The 19026-nt window shown below is 42.3% G+C and overlaps 1 protein-coding gene across 1 annotated transcript in view; it reads right to left on the reverse strand.

The window, feature by feature from the left end:
- The window catches only part of PSMC1 (proteasome 26S subunit, ATPase 1), a 1015066-nt gene that overhangs the window by 532285 nt on the left and 463755 nt on the right, over nt 1–19026 (reverse strand). The gene's annotated exons all lie outside the window — the stretch shown is intronic.

Genomic DNA, 19026 nt, shown 5'->3' on the forward strand with positions numbered 1-19026 from the left:
TGTGTTATGTAAGATTGATTATTAATTTCTCCTTACTGGTAGGAACCACAGTTGTGTCCTATACTTGAAGAGGTTGGAAAATAGCCCATAACCATAATTGCAGTATTTCTTTGTATTTCTCTGTTGAGCACAGAAATATTAAGGAACATGTTTTTTACATCTTTATATTATTCCATGATTAGTAAAGCAAGATGAAATGTCAAATTTTAATCAGTTTTTCATGGATTTGTGTTCTTACAGTACTTGAAAATATTTAAGGAAGAGATGAGAAGCTCTGCAGTTTTTTCTATGTGGATGATTACTTTTTTAAGGAGGATTAATTCTGAGGTAGTGTAGTAAGTAAAGGGGAATATATGCATTGTTTAACAAATTAGAATTTGTTTACAACTACTTGAATTTTTAAATTACGGCAAAACTTACATTACTTGCCAAGCAGTATGATATAAGAGTACAGGAAGCATAAATAAGAATGCCGAGGTATCAATTTGGTTAAAATTCACCATTTTATAAGACTAAGCAATAATCTTAAAAACCTCTTTCCTGGCCAGGCACGGTGGCTCACACCTGTAATCCACTTTGCGAGGCCAAGGCGGGTGGATCACGAGGTCAGGAGATCGAGACCATCCTGGCTAACATGTTGAAACCCCGTCTCTACTAAAAATACAAAAAATTAGCCGGGCGAGGTGGCGGGCGCCTGTAGTCCCAGCTACTCAGGAGGCTGAGGCAGGAGAATGGCGTAAACCCGGGAGGCAGAGCTTGCAGTGAGCCGAGATCACGCCACTGCACTCCGACCTGGGCGACAAAGCGAGACTCTGTCTCAAAACAAAACAAAACAAAACAAACAAACAAACAAAAAAACCCTCTTTCCTGAATGTTTAAATGTGTTTGTATGGTGTTATGACTAATTGTTATTTATTTAGAGAATAAACCCTCTTAAAACCTTTAATTAGTTAAATATAAAAAGAAATTATATATATCTTGCCTCCCTGATGGAAAACTATAAAATTGTAGACTTAAAATGTTTGCAGAAATACATTAGGATATCAGAAAACTAAATATATGGATTTGCTTTATGACTATCTATTACATGTTAAATAAAATAGCTTAATTCTTTTGGAGTTTTTTTAAAGTAATTCTTGAAGAGCTTCACAATTCCAGTGATACAATGTTGATTATGTATTATACTTTATTTATATTAAACACAGGTAACACAGAATTAGATTGTTTGGATAGGTTTTGAGGCAGTGCAGAACTCAAGAAGAAAAATTAGGAAATATTATAAAGTCCAGAACTCTGGAAGAACTTAGGAAGTTCGGGAATAAATTAAACTTACATAGATTTAAAAAGAAAATAAAAAGACTCAAACCCCGTGAGTCTTATTTTCCTTGGTATTTATGAAATTCCTACAAAGAAAAATTTCCAGAAGTACTATTTTTGTTAATAAAGCATATACATCATCCTACTACCATTAGCAAATAACTTAGATGTAGTTAATATCATTGTTAAAAGGCTTAGCTCTGTTACAAATAAAAATAAAAAGATCTGGTGACCAGACTTTCATGACATTACATTACCATAACCAGAAACTCTGGGCAGTAAAAGTTAGGCCCATACAGTGCGTATAAGTATCTAATACCTTGAGATCTACTTAAAACTTTTCAAGTTATCTTTCATGATTTAGGAACCATTTAGGGGCATGAAGTCTTTATAGGTTGGGGGAAAGGTTGATACTTAGTTTGATTAAAAGTAATGATTAATATACCTTTTTTTTTTTTTTTTTTTTTTTTGAGACGGAGTCTTGGTCTGTTGCCCAGGCTGGAGTGCAGTGGCACGATCTTGGTTCACTGCAACCTCCGTCTCCCAGGTTCAAGCGATTCTCTTTGCCTCAGCCTCCTGAGTAGTTGGGACTGCAGGCACGTGCCACCATGCCCAGTTAATTTTTGTATTTTTAGGAGAGATGGGGTTTCACCATGTTGGCTGGAATGGTCTCCATCTCTTGACCTTGTGATCCGCCTGCCTCAGCCTCCCAAAGTGCTGGGATTACAGGCGTGAGCCATGGCACCAGGCCACCTTTTTAAAAAATACTTCCTTCTGAGGCTGTTTTCCCCTAAACAGTATCTTAACCTGATATATGTGATTGAAATATTATTTAAAGCAGTGAGTTATTGTAACCTCAGATTAGTTACATTGATCAAAACATTGATTTTTTAGAACATATATATACACACACTTATATATATAGCTTTTATATTTAGTCTGGTTACATTAGTAACTATGATATTTTGTTTCTTATTTCTTAAGGAGCCTTTGAATTTGTTGTCCAGATAAAAATCTGAATGATATTTGTCTTAGACTCATACATAAAGGGACACAGTTATTGTTAGCGTATGTTTTACTATCAGTTAATAAAAAATGCTTTATTGATTTGTTTCTCTTAAAAATAAAATAAAAAGAGGTTGGGCACGGTGACTCACACCTGTAATCCCAGCACTTTGGGAGACCGAGGCAGGCGGATCACCTGAGGTCAGGAGTTTGAGACCAGCCTGGCCAACAGGTGAAAACCCGTCTCTCCTAAAAAAAATACGAAAATTAGCCAGACATGGTGGCAGGCACCTGTAATCCCAGCTACTCGGGAGACTGAGGCAGGAGAATAGCTTGACCCTGGGAGGCAGAGGTTGCAGTGAGCCGAGATCATGCCATTGCACTCCAGCCTGGGGAACAAGAGTGAGACTTTGTCTCAAAAAAAAAAAAAAAAAAAAAAAAAAAAGAAAGAGCATTAATGACGCTTGGGAAAATATTAAATGGTCTAATGTATAAAAAGTAGGAGTCCCAGAAAAGGGAGAACAAAAAATTTATTTGAAGTAATAATGGCCAAAATTTCCCCAAATTTAATGAAAACTATAAACATATAGCTCTGAGGCTCAATGAACCCCAAGCAGAAAAAAGTCTAAACAAAACACGTCATAGTGAATTGCTGAAAGCCAGCAATAAAAAAGAAATTCTTAAAAGCAGATAATAAAGACATGTTACATACAGGGAACAAAGACAAGAATATTCACAGACTTCTTGTCAAGAACAATGCAAGCCAGAAGACAATAAATATGCATTGTTCTAGAGCTAAAAGTTTAAAAAAAAAAAAAAATTTTTTTTCCAACACAGAATTCTATATCCAGCAAAAATAATCTTAAAAAAAAAAACCATAAACAAAATAACACTTTTCATCCAGGAGATCTCCACGATAAGAAATGTTAAAGGATTGCACAAAGGCCATCACAACCTTATACATGAAAAAATACTGCAAGAACATCTGCCCAACAACTGCCTGTCTAGCATCAGATGAGTGTCACTCTTATTCTTGATCTTTATAGCCAAGGATAGGTATCTTCAAGCAGTTATGCAATTCTCCTCATTTTTTCTTTAAAAACTTTTGTCTTTCGGCCAGGCTTGGTGGCTCAAGGCCTGTAATCCCAGCACTTTGGGAGGCTGAGGCGGGTGGATCACAAGGTCAGGAGATTGAGACCATCCTGGCTAACACGGTGAAAACCCATCTCTACTAAAAATATAAAAACTTACCCGGGTGAGGTGGCGGGCACCTGTAGTCCCAACTACTCCGGAGGCTGAGGCAGGAGAAGGGCGTGAACCCGGGAGGTGGAGCTTGCAGTGAGTAGAGATGGCGCCACTGTACTCTAGCCTGGGCAACAGAGCGAGACTCTGTCTCAAACAAACAAACAAAAAAAACTTTTGTCTTTCTTTACCTCCCTGAATATGCATATAGTTTATCATGGCATACATATTTCATTGCAATGCCTTACCCTGGAATAAACATAATTTTCTTAAAAAAAGAAAAAGAAATGTTAAAAGAAGCTCTTTGCACTGAAGGAAAATAATACCAAGTGGAAACTTGGATTTACATAAAGGAAGGCACACTGGAAGTGGTAAATATGTGAGAAATGTAAAATATTTTTCCCCCTTATTTACAAATTTCTTTTAAAATGAGTTGAATGTTTAAAGCCAAAACAATAATATATTGTGGATTTATTATCTACGTGAAGTAAAACATATGTCAACAATTGCATAAAAGACCTAAGGGGAGGAATGAAAATATACTACGGTAAGATTCTTGGTTATATAGTAAGAGATATACTATAATTTGGAAGTAGACTGCCGTAAGTTAAAGATGCTTATTGTAAACCCTATACTGTACTCCACTAAAAAATAAAACAGGAAGATATAGGTGATAAGACAACAGAGAGAAAATGGAACCTAAAAATACTCAATCCAAAAGAAAGCAGGGAAAGAGGGGAAAAAATAATAACAGATAACCAAGTAGAAATAAAATAGTAAAGTGGTAAACTTAAATCCATCCCTATTAGTAGCTACATTAAATAAAAGCACTTAAATTAAAAGCCAAATATTGCGAGACTGGATTAGAAAGCAAGACCCAATTCAGAGTTGTCTAAAAATAAACCCAAAATATAGACAACAAATAGACGAAATTAAAGGAATGGAAAAAGATAACCATACAAACACTAATATTAGGAAAACAGAGATGGCTATATCGATGTCAGACCAAGTAGACTTCAGGATAAACAATATAACCATGGATTTAAAAAGGCAATTCACAATGATAGAAGGATAAATTCATTAAGAAAACACAACAGTCCTAAATGTATATGCACTTATTCACAGAGCTTCAAAACACATAAAGCAAACACTGAAAGAACTGAGAAGAGAACAAAAATTTTTTTTTTTTTTTGAGAAGGAGTCTTGCTCTGTTGCCCAGGCTGGAGTGCAGTGGTGCGATCTCCACTCACTGCAACCTCCACCTCTCAGGTTCATGCCATTCTCCTGCCTCAGCCTCCTGAGTAGCTGGGACTACAGGTTCCCACCACCTTGCCTGGCTAGTACTTTTTGTATTTTTTTTAGTAGAGACGGGGTTTCACCATGTTAGCCAGGATGGTCTCGACCTCCTGACCTCGTGAACTGCCTGCCTCAGCCTCCCAAAGTGCTGGGATTACAGGCGTGAGCCACTGTGCCTGGCCAAGAACAAATTTTTAATTCACAATTATAGATTATTTCCAAACTGAACGGTTTTCTTGCCCAACAAATGGTGTTGGGAAAGCTGGATCTCCACATCGTAAGAATGAAGTTGGACCCTTACCTTATATCATATATAGAAATTAACTCAAAGGTATCACAGAGCTAAATGTAAGAGATAAAATTATAAAACTCTTAGAAGAAAACATAGAGAAAAAGTTTCATGACATTGGATTTAAAAAGAATTTCTTGGATATTACATCAAAAGCATAGGCAACAAAAGAAGAACTAGATAAATTGGACTACATCAAAATCTAAAAATGTGTGCATGAAAGTGAGAGGTGACAATGTGCTAGCAGCCCTCACGATGGGCACCGCCCCCTGCTCCATGGTACCCAGTCCCATCAACAGCCCAAGGTCTGAGGAGTGCAGGCATGGCTCGGGACTGGCGGGCAGCTCCACCTGCAGCCCTGGTGCAGGATCCACTAGGTGAAGCCAGCTGGGCTCCTGAACCGGATGGGGACTTGGAGAACTTTTATATCTAGCCAGAGGATTGTATGTGCACCAATCAGCACTCTGTATCTAGCTAACCTAGTGGAGACTTGGAGGACTAGCACTCTATGGCTCCATGTCTAGCTCAAGGATTGTAAATGCACCAATCAGCACTCTGTGTCTAGCTCAGGGTTTGTAAATACACCAATCAGTACTCTATGTCTAGCTCAAGGTTTGTAAATACACCAATCAGCACTCTATCAAAACGGACCAATCAGCTCTCTGTAAAGTGGACCAATCAGCAGGATGTGGGTGGAGCCAGATAAGGGAATAAAAGCAGGCTGCCTGAGCCAACCAGCGGCAACCCACTTGGGTCCCCTTCCACACTGTAGAAACTTTGTTCTTTCGCTCTTTGCAATAAATCTTGCTGCTGCTCACTCTTTGGGTCCGCGCTGCCTTTATGAGGTGTAACACTCATGGCGAAGGTCTGCAGCTTCACTCCTGACAGCGACACCACGAACCCACCAGAAGGAAGAAGCTTCAGACACGTCTGAAGGAACAAACTCCAGACACACTATCTTTAAGAACTGTAACACTCACCGCGAGGGTCCACGGCTTCATTCTTGAAGTCAGTGAGACCAGGAACCCACCAATTCCGGACACAAAAAGACGCTATCAAGAGTGAAAAGGCAGCCCATGGAATGGCAGAAAATATTTGTAAATCATATATTTGATAAGGGATTAGTATCCAGACTACATAAAGAACTCCTGCAAGTCAATGATAAAAAACCAAATAACCCAACTAAAATATGAGCAAAGGACTTGGATAGTCATTTCTCTGAAAAAGATATACAAATAGTCAATAAGCACATAAAAAGATGCTCAACACCACTAACCATTAGGGAAATGAAAATGGAAACCACTTCACACCCATTTAGATGGTCATCATTTAAAAAAAGTCAGAAAATAACAGGTGTTGATAAAAATGCGGAGAAGCTGGAATTATTATGCATTGCTGGTGGGAATGTAAAATGAAGCTATTGCTATGGAAATTATTTGAGCAGTTCCTCAAATAATTAAACATGGAATTACCATACGATCCAGTAATTCCACTTCTGGGTGTCTACCCAAAAGAATTGAAAGCAGACTCCAACATGTATTTGTACACCCATGTTCACAGCAGCATTATTCACAGTAGCCAAAAAGTGGACAACCTAAGTGTCTATGAACAGATAAATGGATAAACCAAAAATGGTACATACATACAGTGGAATGTTAATTCTTCAGCCTTAAAAAAGAAGGAAATGCTGACAAAGCTATACAACATAGATGAACCTTGAAGACATTATGCTAAGTTAAATCAGCTTGTCACAAGAGAACGAATACTGCATGATTCTTATGTGAGTTTCCTAGAATAGTCAAATTCAAAGAAACAGTAGAAGTGTGGTTGCCAGGAACCTTGGGGAGGGAGGAACTGGGAGATAATTATGTTTAATGGGTACAGAGTTTCAGTTGGAGAAGGGGAAAAAGTCCTGGAGATGGTTGCTGGTGATGGTTGCATAACAATGTATATGTATCCAATACCTTTGAAATGTACACTTAAAAATGGTTACAATGAAGCCGGGCATGGTGGCTCACGCCTGTAATCCCAGCACTTTGAGAGGCCGAGGCAAGTGGATCATGAAGTCAGGTGTTCGAGACCAGCCTGGCCAACATAGTAAAACCCTGTCTCTACTAAAAATACAAAAAATTAGTTGGGCATGGTGGTGGGCACCTGTAATCCCAGCTACTTGGGAGGCTGAGGCAGGAGAATTGCTTGAACCTGGGAGGTGGAGGTTGCAGTGAGCCGAGATCACGTGACTGCACTCCAGTCTGGGCAACAGTGTGAGACTCCATCTCAAAAAAAAAAAAAAAAAAGAGAGAGAAAGGAGAAGAAGGAAGAAGAAATAATAAAAAGGGTTTGGGGAAGGAGACATTAACATGTCTTTGGGGTGATTAAATTTCTTTCTTTTTTTTTCCCCCCCCCTACATCAGAGGGAAATTCTTACATTGCAGTCTGGCCCAGTTCCCCAGTTACTCTGTAAGATAACTCCTGTGTGCTAGAAGTCTGTGGCCAAGTGGGCCTGTGGGTCTGTAAGCTGGCATGGGAACTAGGTTTTTCTTACTTCCCAGTTTAATTTAAGGGAAGGCACTTTGCTGAAGTGCTTAAACAGAAAGGAGAAATTACTAACACTGTTATTTTCTCTTGCGACAGTTTCAAGATTCAAGCTAAAGCTACCATTATCCTTTTCCCTCGGTTCCGCTAAAAATACTCATCTCCCTATTGGGTTCCACAGAGACTGGAACTTTGGTTGGTTCCACAGGTGCAGATGGAGCTACAGGTTCCCTGGTCCTTATAGGCTCTGTGCAGTGATAAGGGACCCTGTCCTTCAGGGGCCTATTGTTTATCCATGGGTGTTCCCTGTAGATTCGGGTGTCAGGCCAGATCCCAGACTTGGATATGGACTTCCTTTTTGAAAGACAGAATGAATGATCAATGTATCCAGTAATGAAGAGACCTCATGGATAATTATTTCAACTTGGTACTATTTCATATCTGATGCCAAAGCAGTACCCTCACATAGAACAACAGAACTCTGCATGGACATAATTTTTTTAATGGGGCTAACAACAGTAACAACAATATTGGTTAACATTGGGAGTATTTTGATATATTGATTTATTTACTCCTTCACAAGGCAGGTTTTATTATTATCCCCATTTCACAGATGAGGAACAGAGAGTCCAAAGGTAACTAATCAGTTACAGGTTCATCTATAATTTTTCTTTTTTCTTTTTTTTTTTTTTTTTTGAGACAGAGTCTCGCTCTATCGCCCAGGCTGGAGTGCAGTGGCCGGATCTCAGCTCACTGCAAGCTCCGCCTCCCGGGTTTACGCCATTCTCCTGCCTCAGCCTCCCGAGTAGCTGGGACTACAGGTGCCCGCCACCTCGCCTGGCTAGTTTTTTTGTATTTTTTAGTAGAGACGGGGTTTCACCGTGTTAGCCAGGATGGTCTCGATCTCCTGACCTCGCAATCTGCCCGTCTTGGCCTCCCGAAGTGCTGGGATTACAGGCTTGAGCCACGGCACCCGGCCCCCCTCCTTTTTTTTTTTTTTTTTTTTTTGAGACAAGGTCTTGCTCTGTTTCCCAGGCCAAAATGCAGTGGCATGATCACAGCTCATTGCAGTTTTGACTTACCAGGCTCAAGCAATCCTCCCGCCTCAGCCTGGCGAGTAGCTGGGACCACAGGTGCATGTCACTGTGCTCGGGTAACTTTTTATTTTTAGCAGAGACAAGGTCTCACCCTTGCCAGGCTGGTCTGGAACTCCTGGGCTCAAGCGATCCTCCCACCTCAGCCTCCCAACGTGCTGGGATTACAGGCATGAGCCACCGCACATGGCCCATCCATAAATTTCTACCCCTTTTTTTTGACAACTGTTTTCACCATGCAATGTTCCACTGAGAAACAGACTAATTTGAGGCTTGCCCTGTGTTGCTGTATTGTTCGAATTATTTTATTAGCAAGCTACGGGAAGCCAACTCAAATTTGCTGAAGTGATTATGGGAAAGAAAATTGGTGGTGGTGTAACTGGGGTCACTGGGAATCTCCAGTTTCACGTACAACTGTATCCAAGTGACAAGGTGGTGGTTCTCTCTCATTCATTCTCTCTCTTTCTCTCTCTCTCTCACACACACACACATTATCCACCTACAGAGTCTGTTCACATCGCTGCTGACAAGGTTAAAATGAGTAGCATCAGGCCTATATCCAGAAGTTTAAAGTCTGGTAGAAAGAGAGGGCTTTTGTCCCCTTAAAAGTCCCAGCATGAATCCTGGGATGGAGTCTTATGGGCTTGTCTTGGGCCACTTAACATCCCTAAAGCCAGGCCCCTGTGGTCAAGTGGAAGGAACCATTGAGGTGGCCCGGCCTGTGCCAGGGGTCCGTCTTCATGCCCTGGGTTGGAGGAGGGGTCCGGCTCCACTCAAACTGTGTGACCCGAGAATGTGGAAAGGGAGATCAAGATGCTGTTCCCACACCTCACTTTGAAGGACAGAGCACATACACGGCAGACAAAAATGACAGACATTCCCTGTCACTGCCAGGAAAGCCATCCATGGTAGACACTGGATATTATCTGACCTCAAGGTTGCAGGGAATCTATATCACTGAATTGGATGACCAGTAGCCTGCTTTTGTTTGTTCGTTTGTTTAACAGCTTCCAATTCATGACTCAAGGAACTCAGCCGGGCATGGTGGCTCACGCCTGTAATCCCAGCACTTTGGGAGGCCGAGATGGGTAGATCACGAGGTCAGAAGATGAAGACCATCCTGGCTAACACAGTGAAACCCTGTCTCTACTAAAAACATTAAAAAAAAAAAAAAAAAAAAGTTAACCAGGCATGGTGGCGGGCGCCTGTAGTCCCAGCTACTCCGGAGGCTGAGGTGGGAGAATGGCGTGAACCGGGGAGGCGGAGCTTACAGTGAGCCGAGGTTGCGCCCCCGCACTCCAGCCTGGGGGACAGAGCGAGAGTCCGTCTCAAAGAAAAAAAGAAAAAGAAAAAGAAAATTAGCCAGGTATGATGGTGCACACCTGTAGTCCCAGCTACTTGGGGAACTGAGGCAAGAGAATAGTGTGAACCTGGGAGGCGGAGCTTGCAGTGAACCGAGATCGCGCCACTGCATTCCAGCCTGGGCAAAAAGGCGAGACTCCGTCTCAAAAAAAAAAGAAAAAAAAAGAAAAGAAAAGAAACTGAGCCATTGCTGTTATATTTCTGAAGTGCAGCCATATGCTGACTTTTATTTTGATATTCATTTTATTCATTCAAAAAATATTAATGGAGCGCTAATTATGTGTAAGGATCTTGAAATACACAGTTGAGTCAGTGTCGTGACCCTAGCTTACATTCCAGCAAAGGGCTTAATGCCCAGTGCCATTCAGTGTAGATTTCCTTGACTATAAATTGCATGAAGCTTTTGAATATAATGGTGGATTTTCCTATAACACCATGGATAGAATTTCAAATAGAAACAGGTAGTCAATACATATTTGCTGATTTATTACACAACAGTAAAGATTCCTTCTTCTGTATCATTCTTTTTCTCTATTGTTTATGTGCTCCTGGATCATTCAGATCATGAGTGATGGAAACTACCAGCTATATTTCCAAGAACAGTGATGCAACGCTATTCCTTATAGATGTTGGAAATGGAATTATTTGCTATGGGAACCCCATGTCTATTCATCATTTGCATAGTGTTAAACATGTGTGGGAATGGGAAGTCTCACAACTGCCTTTCTTCCCTTTATTTTTGCTACCTTTGATCTGGAATTTCAATCTTATTTGGTTAAATTATTTCTAGTGAGGTGTTCAAAGACTTTCAAGTATCTCTGCCTTTTGAACATTAGCTTCTTTGTGGTGTGTTTTTTCCTAATTATTCCAAATATAGTATAATGACCATGAAAGCAGCAAAAAAAAAAATATATATATATATATATATATTCTTGAATTTGATTTCATATTCACAGCTTCCTCTTAGTGCCTGTCTACTTATTAGGTTTATTTCAATGTCATTTACAAGGTGCCTGCCAAGATTATAGTCATTTCAATACAAGTTACTATACATTTAGGGAATAAGTTGGTTCATTTGATTTAAACATGAGACCTCAGTATCTGTGCATATGCTGCTCAAAGCTCCTATTAGAGTTATTGTGAAGTTGGCTACTGTGCTTTAATATATATTTAGTAATTTGTTAATCAAATACTTATTGAATGCCTACTATGTGTCAGGTACTACTTTAGACATCGGGAATACAGCAGAGAACAAGACCAAGTGCCTGCTGTCAAGGAGCTTTCATTGTACACGGGGAGAGAGACGATCATGCATAAATAAATAGGAACGTATTATCATGTGCTATAAGGAGACAATGGCAGGATACAGGGTAGAGTCAGGGAAGTAGCTCTCAGGTTGAGGGGTGTATTTGTTTGTTAGAGCTGCCATAACAAAATACCAGAGACCACGTGTCTTAAATGACAGAAATTTATTCTCGCACAGTTCTGGAGTCTAAAAGTCCGAGATCAAGGTGTCGGCAGGTTTGATTCTTTCTGAGACTCTCCTTGGTGTATAGCTGCCTTTTGTGGTGTGTTCACTTGGCTGTCTCTGTGTGTACATCCATATCTGGTGTACATCAGAGTCTGTGTTCTCACCTCTTCTTCTTAAAAGGGCACCAGCCCTATTGGATTAGGGTCCACCCAAGTGAACTCAACATAATCACCTCTTTATAGACCCCGTCTCCAAATACAGTCACATCCCAAAGTAGCAGGGGCTAGGACTTCAACACAGGAATTTGGGGAGAACATAATTCAGCCCCTAGTAAGGGGGTCAGGCAGGACCTCTCTGAGGAAGGAAGACATCTAGCAGAGCCCTGAATAGGGAACAAGTTGTGGCTGTAGGTGAGTCAGTGGTGGAAGGGTGCTCCCAGCAGGGGCACAGTGAGGACATGGGCTCCAGACTGGAGTCTGAGGGAGGCCACAGTGGCCGCAGCCCAGGGAGGGAGTGCAAGCATGCTATGCGTGAAGGCAGGGTCAGCCCGTGAGGAACCTTGAAGGCATGGTGAGGACCGAATTTTCTTCCAATTGTCATAGGAAGTCATTAGAGTGTTTTGAGCAGGGCGGGGGACATAATCGCACACACATTTTTAAGGGATCATTTTAAAATTTATGACAGATTTTCTGTAGATTCCCAAGAATTTGGCAGGCAAGGTCATACTGATCATGAAACCCAGAAAAATTTCTTAGAATCGTTAAGATGCTTTGTTGGTTTTCTAGGAATTCTGTCCCTTGAAGATTAAGAGATCAGCTAACAATTACTTGGAATACTGTATTACTGCTCAAGTTTCTCCTGCCACATTCGGTGATGCTGGGTTTATGACAAGAGAAATACCTGTGTTTATATATTCCTATGAAAGAACATCCTTTTCTTGAAGAAAATTTTGGGTTAGAATAGTCTGGTGTGTGGTAACTTATTTATAAGAAGTGATGCTAAACTGACATGACTTTGGGACAACTTGGGCCAGGGCAAATTCTGAGGCATCTTTTCCACCTTTGACAAACGCTGTCTCTAGATTCACATAAAGTAATGAGAGGGCAAGTAACAATTACTTTGGAAGCTTTGAGCAATTTGTTGCCAAAAGATAAAGTATCTCCACAAAGCAGTTCATACAGATCATACCTAGACCATATTCAGAATTAACCAAAGACTTGGCATTCTTGGGTTGGGTGCAGTGGCTCACGCGTGTAATCCCACCATTTTGGGAGGCCAAGGTGGGTGGATCATCTGAGGACAGGAGTTCGAGACCAGCCTAGCCAACATGGTGAAACACCATCTCTACTAAAAATACAAAAATCAGCCAGGCATGGTTGTTCATGCCTGTAGTCCCAGCTCCTCTGGGGGCTGAGGCACCAGAATCGCTTCAACCTGGAAGGCAGAGGTTGCAGTGAGCTGACATCATGCCACTACACTCCAGCCTTGGTGACAAAGACTCTGTTTCAAAAAAAAAAAAAAAAAAGATGATGAATTAACCGGCTGGGTGCAGTGGCTCACGCCTGTAATCTCAGCACTTTGGGAGGCCGAGGTAGGCGGATCATGAGGTCAGGAGATCAAGACCATCCTTCCTAACATGATGAAACCCCGTCTCTACTAAAAATACAAAAAAAAAAAAAAAAAAAAAAAAAAAAAAGGCCAGGTGCGGTGGCTCACGCCTGTAATCCCAGCACTTTGGGAGGCCAAGGCGGGTGGATCATGAGGTCAGGAGATCGAGACCATCCTGGCTAACACAGTGAAACCCCATCTCTACTAAAAATACAAAAACTTAGCTGGGTGTGGTGGCGGGCGCCTGTAGTCCCAGCTACTCGGGAGGCTGAGGCAGGAGAATGGGGTGAACCCGGGAGGCGGAGCTTGCAGTGAGCCCAGATGGCGCCATTGCACTCCAGACTGAATGACAGAGCGAGACTCCGTCTCAAAAAAAAAAATAAATAAATAAATTAACCAAAGATTTGGCATTCTGCAGCCCCATATATAGGAAATCCGCATCACATGAACCATCAGTGTGTTTTTCAAGTTGCTTAAAATGGTTGTGTCCATGTTTACAGGGTATTTATGTTGTATTCAGTTACAAGCACCATATTCAACATAAAACATAGTCATTGAATAGATTGGTAGTCATTTTCATGGGAACTTGTAAATACATTCAGGTCATCAATTTTCCCTTGTGTATCTCCATTAAACTTTGTTACTAAGGGCTGCTTTCTGAGATCTGTAAAAAGTTTCATCCTATAGAAGAGTGTAACAATATTAGACACAGACACAGGGAAATTTCAACTGTAATATCTTTATTAGAGTTAGTAAAATTTTAGGTGAGATCAGTTACAGTTCAGAAATAAAAATAGGTCACTTCTTTAGTCTTGCTTATTTTTTAAACACAGTATCTATTTTTATGAAGGAAGAAATATAAATAGAAAACAAATTTTAACTAGTATATGCCATAGAAATCATTTAGAGATCATCAGAAACAAGTTAAATTTGAATATGAACGCTTCCCTCGCCCTCACAGGGAAAGAAAATGGACTAACTCATTCTAACCAAAAATTAGACTTATCTATGTGAAAATAAAATCCTTAGAAAAGCAGATAATCTAACCTGGGTTTTGGATACCTGTATCTAAAACGTGTTTAGAACATTCCTCTAAAGACACCTAAAGAAACTAAAAGCCTGGCTGGGCACAGTCGCTCACACCTGTAATCCCAGCACTTTGGGAGGCTGAGGTGGGTGAATCACCTGAGGTCAGGGGTTCGAGACCAGCCTGGCCAAGGTGATGAAATCCCATCTCTACTAAAAATACAAAAATTAGCCCAGCATAGCGGTGCATGCCTGTAATCCCAGCTACTCGGGAGGCTGAGGCAGGAGAATGGATTGAATCCTGGAGGTGGAGGTTGCAGTGAGCCGAGTCATGCCATTGCACTCCAGCCTGTATGACAGAGCGAAACTCTATCAAGAGAGAAAGAGAAAAGAAAAGAAAAGAAAATCCCTAGGTCCACAACACATTTTTCGTAGAATCTTGGCACTGAAGGAGAGAAGGCAAAGCATAACTCACACGGTCTCAGTCAGGTTCTCGTTATTTTGAGGCTATCTTTGGTGGCTGAATTAAAAGGATAGCGTGGTGTTAAAGTAACGTTGCTGTATGTGATTTCATAAGCAAAGTTGGTGATTATTGATGATAACACAGTCATCTGTGGGATGCATTCCTGTGCATTCTAAAACATGAAGCCTCACTTTGAGTCTTACCATTAAGTCCTTGCTGTGAAGGGGTGGCAAGTGTTATTAAGTTGTTAGATTAGCAAGGTTCTACTGCATTTTCGCTTTAAGCCAGAGTGCTTTCACAGCTGAGCTGTAATGCTCTAAAAATGCCTACATAACAAGATCCAGACATGGTGTCGAATCCCAAATGGTAAACGGCCAACGGCATTTATACAGTATTACCTTGCTGAAGCCGTAAAAAGTCAGCACATCTGAAAAGACACCGTGCCTAAATCCGAAAGCAGAGAAGCAGCCAGCGCAGGAAATAGGTGGCTCTTTCAATCATAACATACTTCTACAGGGTGGGAAGGTACTTCCGTTTTCTAGAGAACACCAGCGTGAACTCCAATCCCTTCTTAAGGAGGCAAGTAGAAAGAATGAACCTAAATTATCCTATTGATGACTAAATGTTACATTTAGCTCCCGGGAGTCCATGCCTGGAACAGAATTTCAAGGAATCACATTTAGCCTACTGGCCAACCGGGACCTGCTGCAAACTTGAGTAAACACAAGGTTTCCTAATAAACTGCCTTTCTTAGAAATCTAAAGCACTAAAAACCCTAAGTTCAGGAAAACTTGAATTTCTCAGAGAGGCAGGAAAAGGAATCAAGTTGCGGAACAATAGCTCTAGAAAGAAAAACCGAATGCACCTGAGGGCCGATAGTTAAAGGAGCTGGAGAAATTACATTTCAGAAAAGTATGTTTCAGTGGCCAATTTTGTCTCTAGCTTGGAAATGTACTTGGTGCTAGGGATAGGTTGATTCTTGCACAAACCCTATTTACCTGGCTTGGTTCAAAGTTGTCTGTGACTTTTATATCCCGTGTGACTGATGAATTTGACAAGTTTGCCCCTGGCCCTGAGCTGAGCACTATGAAGGGGCAAATAATTATAAGACCTGGTTTGGGGCTTGGGGGTGGGGAATGGGGGTTCAAAGAGAATATGCACAGCAGCAGCAAACATAGCAGTGTGCTGGTGGGTTTAGAGAGGGTTTTTGGTTTTTTTCTTTTCTTTTTTTTTGAGATGGAGTCTTGCTCTGTCAGCCAGACTGGAATGCAATGGTGCAATCTTGATCTCGTCTCACTGCAAGCTCCGCCTCCCGGGTTTAAGCCATTCTCGAGTAGCTGGGATTACAGGTCCCCACCACTACTCCTGGCTCATTTTTGTATTTTTAATAGAGGTGGGGTTTCACCATGTTGGCCAGGTTGGTCTCGAACTCCTGCCCCCGAGTGATCCACCTGCCTCGGCCTCCCAAAGTGCTGGGATTACAGGCGTGAGCCACTGTGCCCGGTCTAGACAGAGGTTTTAATAAACTTAGAATTTAGTGATCTTTGTGGCCTGGGACAGAAAAGTCATTTTCTCATTTGCTTGGTTACTCAGAGTAGCCTATCAGGAGGATTTGGGGCAGGGCCAGTGGTGCGGAAGCATTCTTGAGCTACAAAAGTCAAAAACACAGGATCTAGAAAGATGGATGAAATCTGTTCATGACTACCTCGGCAGCATCGAGAGTCACAGAGGGGCAAGATACTACTGTGCTAGGAGGATGAACGATGATTTTAATTTGTAACCGACATAAATAAAAATAAGTTTCCAGGCCAGGTGCGCTGGTTCAAGCCTGTAATCCCAGCACTTTGGGAGGCCAAGACGGGCGGATCACGAGGTCAGGATATCGAGACCATCCTGGCTAACACGGTGAAACCCCGTCTCTACTAAAAAAAACCCAAAAAACCTAGCCGGGCGTGGTGGTGGACGCCTGTAGTCCCAGCTACTCGGGAGGCTGAGGCAGGAGAATGGCGTAAACCTGGGAGGTGGAGCTTGCAGTGAGCTGAGTGACAGCCTGGGTGACAGAGCAAGACTCCGTCTCAAAAAAAAAAAAAAATTAAATAAAATAAGTTTCCGATTAGGTGTCTATCATCACATCACCTGAGAATGGATGGATCTTCACTGTATTGGAGGCAACATTTGAATTTATAAAATGGCCTTAAAATTTGGGCTTGTGGGGACCAATGGTGGGCTGACTGCCAATGAAGAGATGTGCCATATGCATTATCTCAGGTCAGGGTCTCGCAGACACAGTCCCGGAGATGGGGACTAGTATGCCAGGGTTTATAAACGAAGTGCTCCAGGGGAAATGAGGGGATGGGAGGAGGAACAGGCTGGATGGGGAAGGGGAAGGAGCTCAGCAAGACAGCCACTTCAGGCCAAGTCCCATCCTCAGCATGGCCCCACAAAGAGCAGTGGAGTGTAAATTACACCTCTCATTGTATGCCAACTCCAGGCATGCCAGAGCTGGGCCTTCATATTCTGCACCAGTCAGCCATTAACCAGTGGCCCCCCAGGGAGGACCCACATTTCCAGGTACATCTGTCGCCAGCCTTTAGAAGAGAGTCATTAGAAGCAGGCATAGAAGCCAAGAGAAGGGACCAGGCTTGGTGGCTCATGCCTGTAATCCCAGCACTTTGGGAGGCTGAGGTAGATGGATCACCTGAGGCCAGGAGTTTGAGACCAGCCTGGCCAACATGGTGAAACTCTGTCTCTACTAAAAATACAAAAATTAGCTGGGTGTGGAGGTGCACGCCTGTAATCTCAGCTACTCAGGAGGCTGAGGCTGGAGAATTGCTTGAACCCGAAAGGTGGAGGTTACAGTGAGCTGAGATTGCACCACTGCGCTCCAGCCTGGGCAACAGAGCAAGACTCTGTCTCAAAAAAAAAAAAAAGAGAAGCCAAGGGAAGGACACTAAGAAGTGGACAAAGGATTTTGAGGGGAGGGCACACAGCCCCTCAATACAGTGTTCCCCATATGTATTAAGACCTGTGGGCAGAACAAGGAATAAATGTTTCAGATATGAGTCCAAAATCCAAGGACGCACCCTCCAGCTTGCAGACACTGGTTTCCAGTTGAGCTGCTTCTCACATGGGCAACTCTAGCCAGCTGGTAGCCGCGGAGATTTGTGTACTTGGTAATGTTTTTAAAAAACAGCTGGGGATTGTCCTGGGCAACGCTGGAGGCCGGCTTCTGTGCAATCGCACGGGCCTGCTGGGCTTCTCCCTCTCCTCCTGCTGTCCCCGGAGGAGCAAACAAGCCTCTTTCTTATTCCACCTATGTCTTCCTGAACCCTGTTTCTCTCTGACGGGTGGCTGGAGAGACTGCGACTGTTCTCATTAAGAAGACTACATAATCAAGGCCTACATTCTGTGCTAGAAATCCTATAAGAGTGTCTTGAAAACGGAGGTTGCTCAGGACTGGAGGAGCCGTGGAAGGCATTTTGGCCTTGAAAAGCAGCAGAGCTTAGCAGGTAGAAAAGAGAAGGAAGGGCATCCTGGGAGGGGGGTACACATTGAGCAAATGGCACAGAGGTGAGACCTGACATGTACTTTTATGGCACAAAGTGAAGACTGTCCTAGCTTAAGGGAAGAATCCCAGCCCGGAAGGCTGACGGTCGGTCACCCCGGGTCTGAAATTTGGGTCCTGGTCTTAAGCCACCTTTCCCTCTGCTGCTTGGTTCAGCTTCTTTCTGATTCTCTGCCCAATTCCCCACTCAGACTGGCTTTCCATCAAGCTGTGTCGGGCTCCAGACCATCCTCCTAATTAATACATGCCAGGTACCATGAGTTGACAAGCTTTCAATACAAAGAAATAAATGATATAAGCCAGGACGCAAAGCAGAACAAAATAAAGACAGCAGGGGGTGTTTGGAGCGAACAACATCATGAACCGGGCCAATTTCAGAGACGTTTTGGAAAAGCGGAAACCTGATGTGTTGATTAGGGGTCTATTTCCATAATAAGACTGCTCAGAGGAAGGTAATAGAAGAAACAAAAGGGGAAGTGGCGGGACTGTTCAGGCAGGATGGAAGCTACAGCTTAAGGAGAGGGGAGAGGGCTTATTGTCTGTTGTCTTCTGTATCTCTGCGGTCTGCTGGCTCCATAAGACAGGGGGCTGCCCCTTCTTTGTTTTGTAAAGCGCCATGAATAAAGAGTTCGGGTATAAATAACAATGTGGTTTCTGGCCCCAGGACCCGATTCAACAGGAAGTACTGCAGCCTTACCAGCTCCAGCTGGTGGTAGATTTTGACTTTTCAGGGCGTACTCTATTCAGAGGAAC

This window comes from Macaca thibetana, chromosome 7, assembly GCF_024542745.1.
Source record: "Macaca thibetana thibetana isolate TM-01 chromosome 7, ASM2454274v1, whole genome shotgun sequence".
Classification (NCBI taxonomy): Eukaryota; Metazoa; Chordata; class Mammalia; order Primates; family Cercopithecidae; genus Macaca; species Macaca thibetana.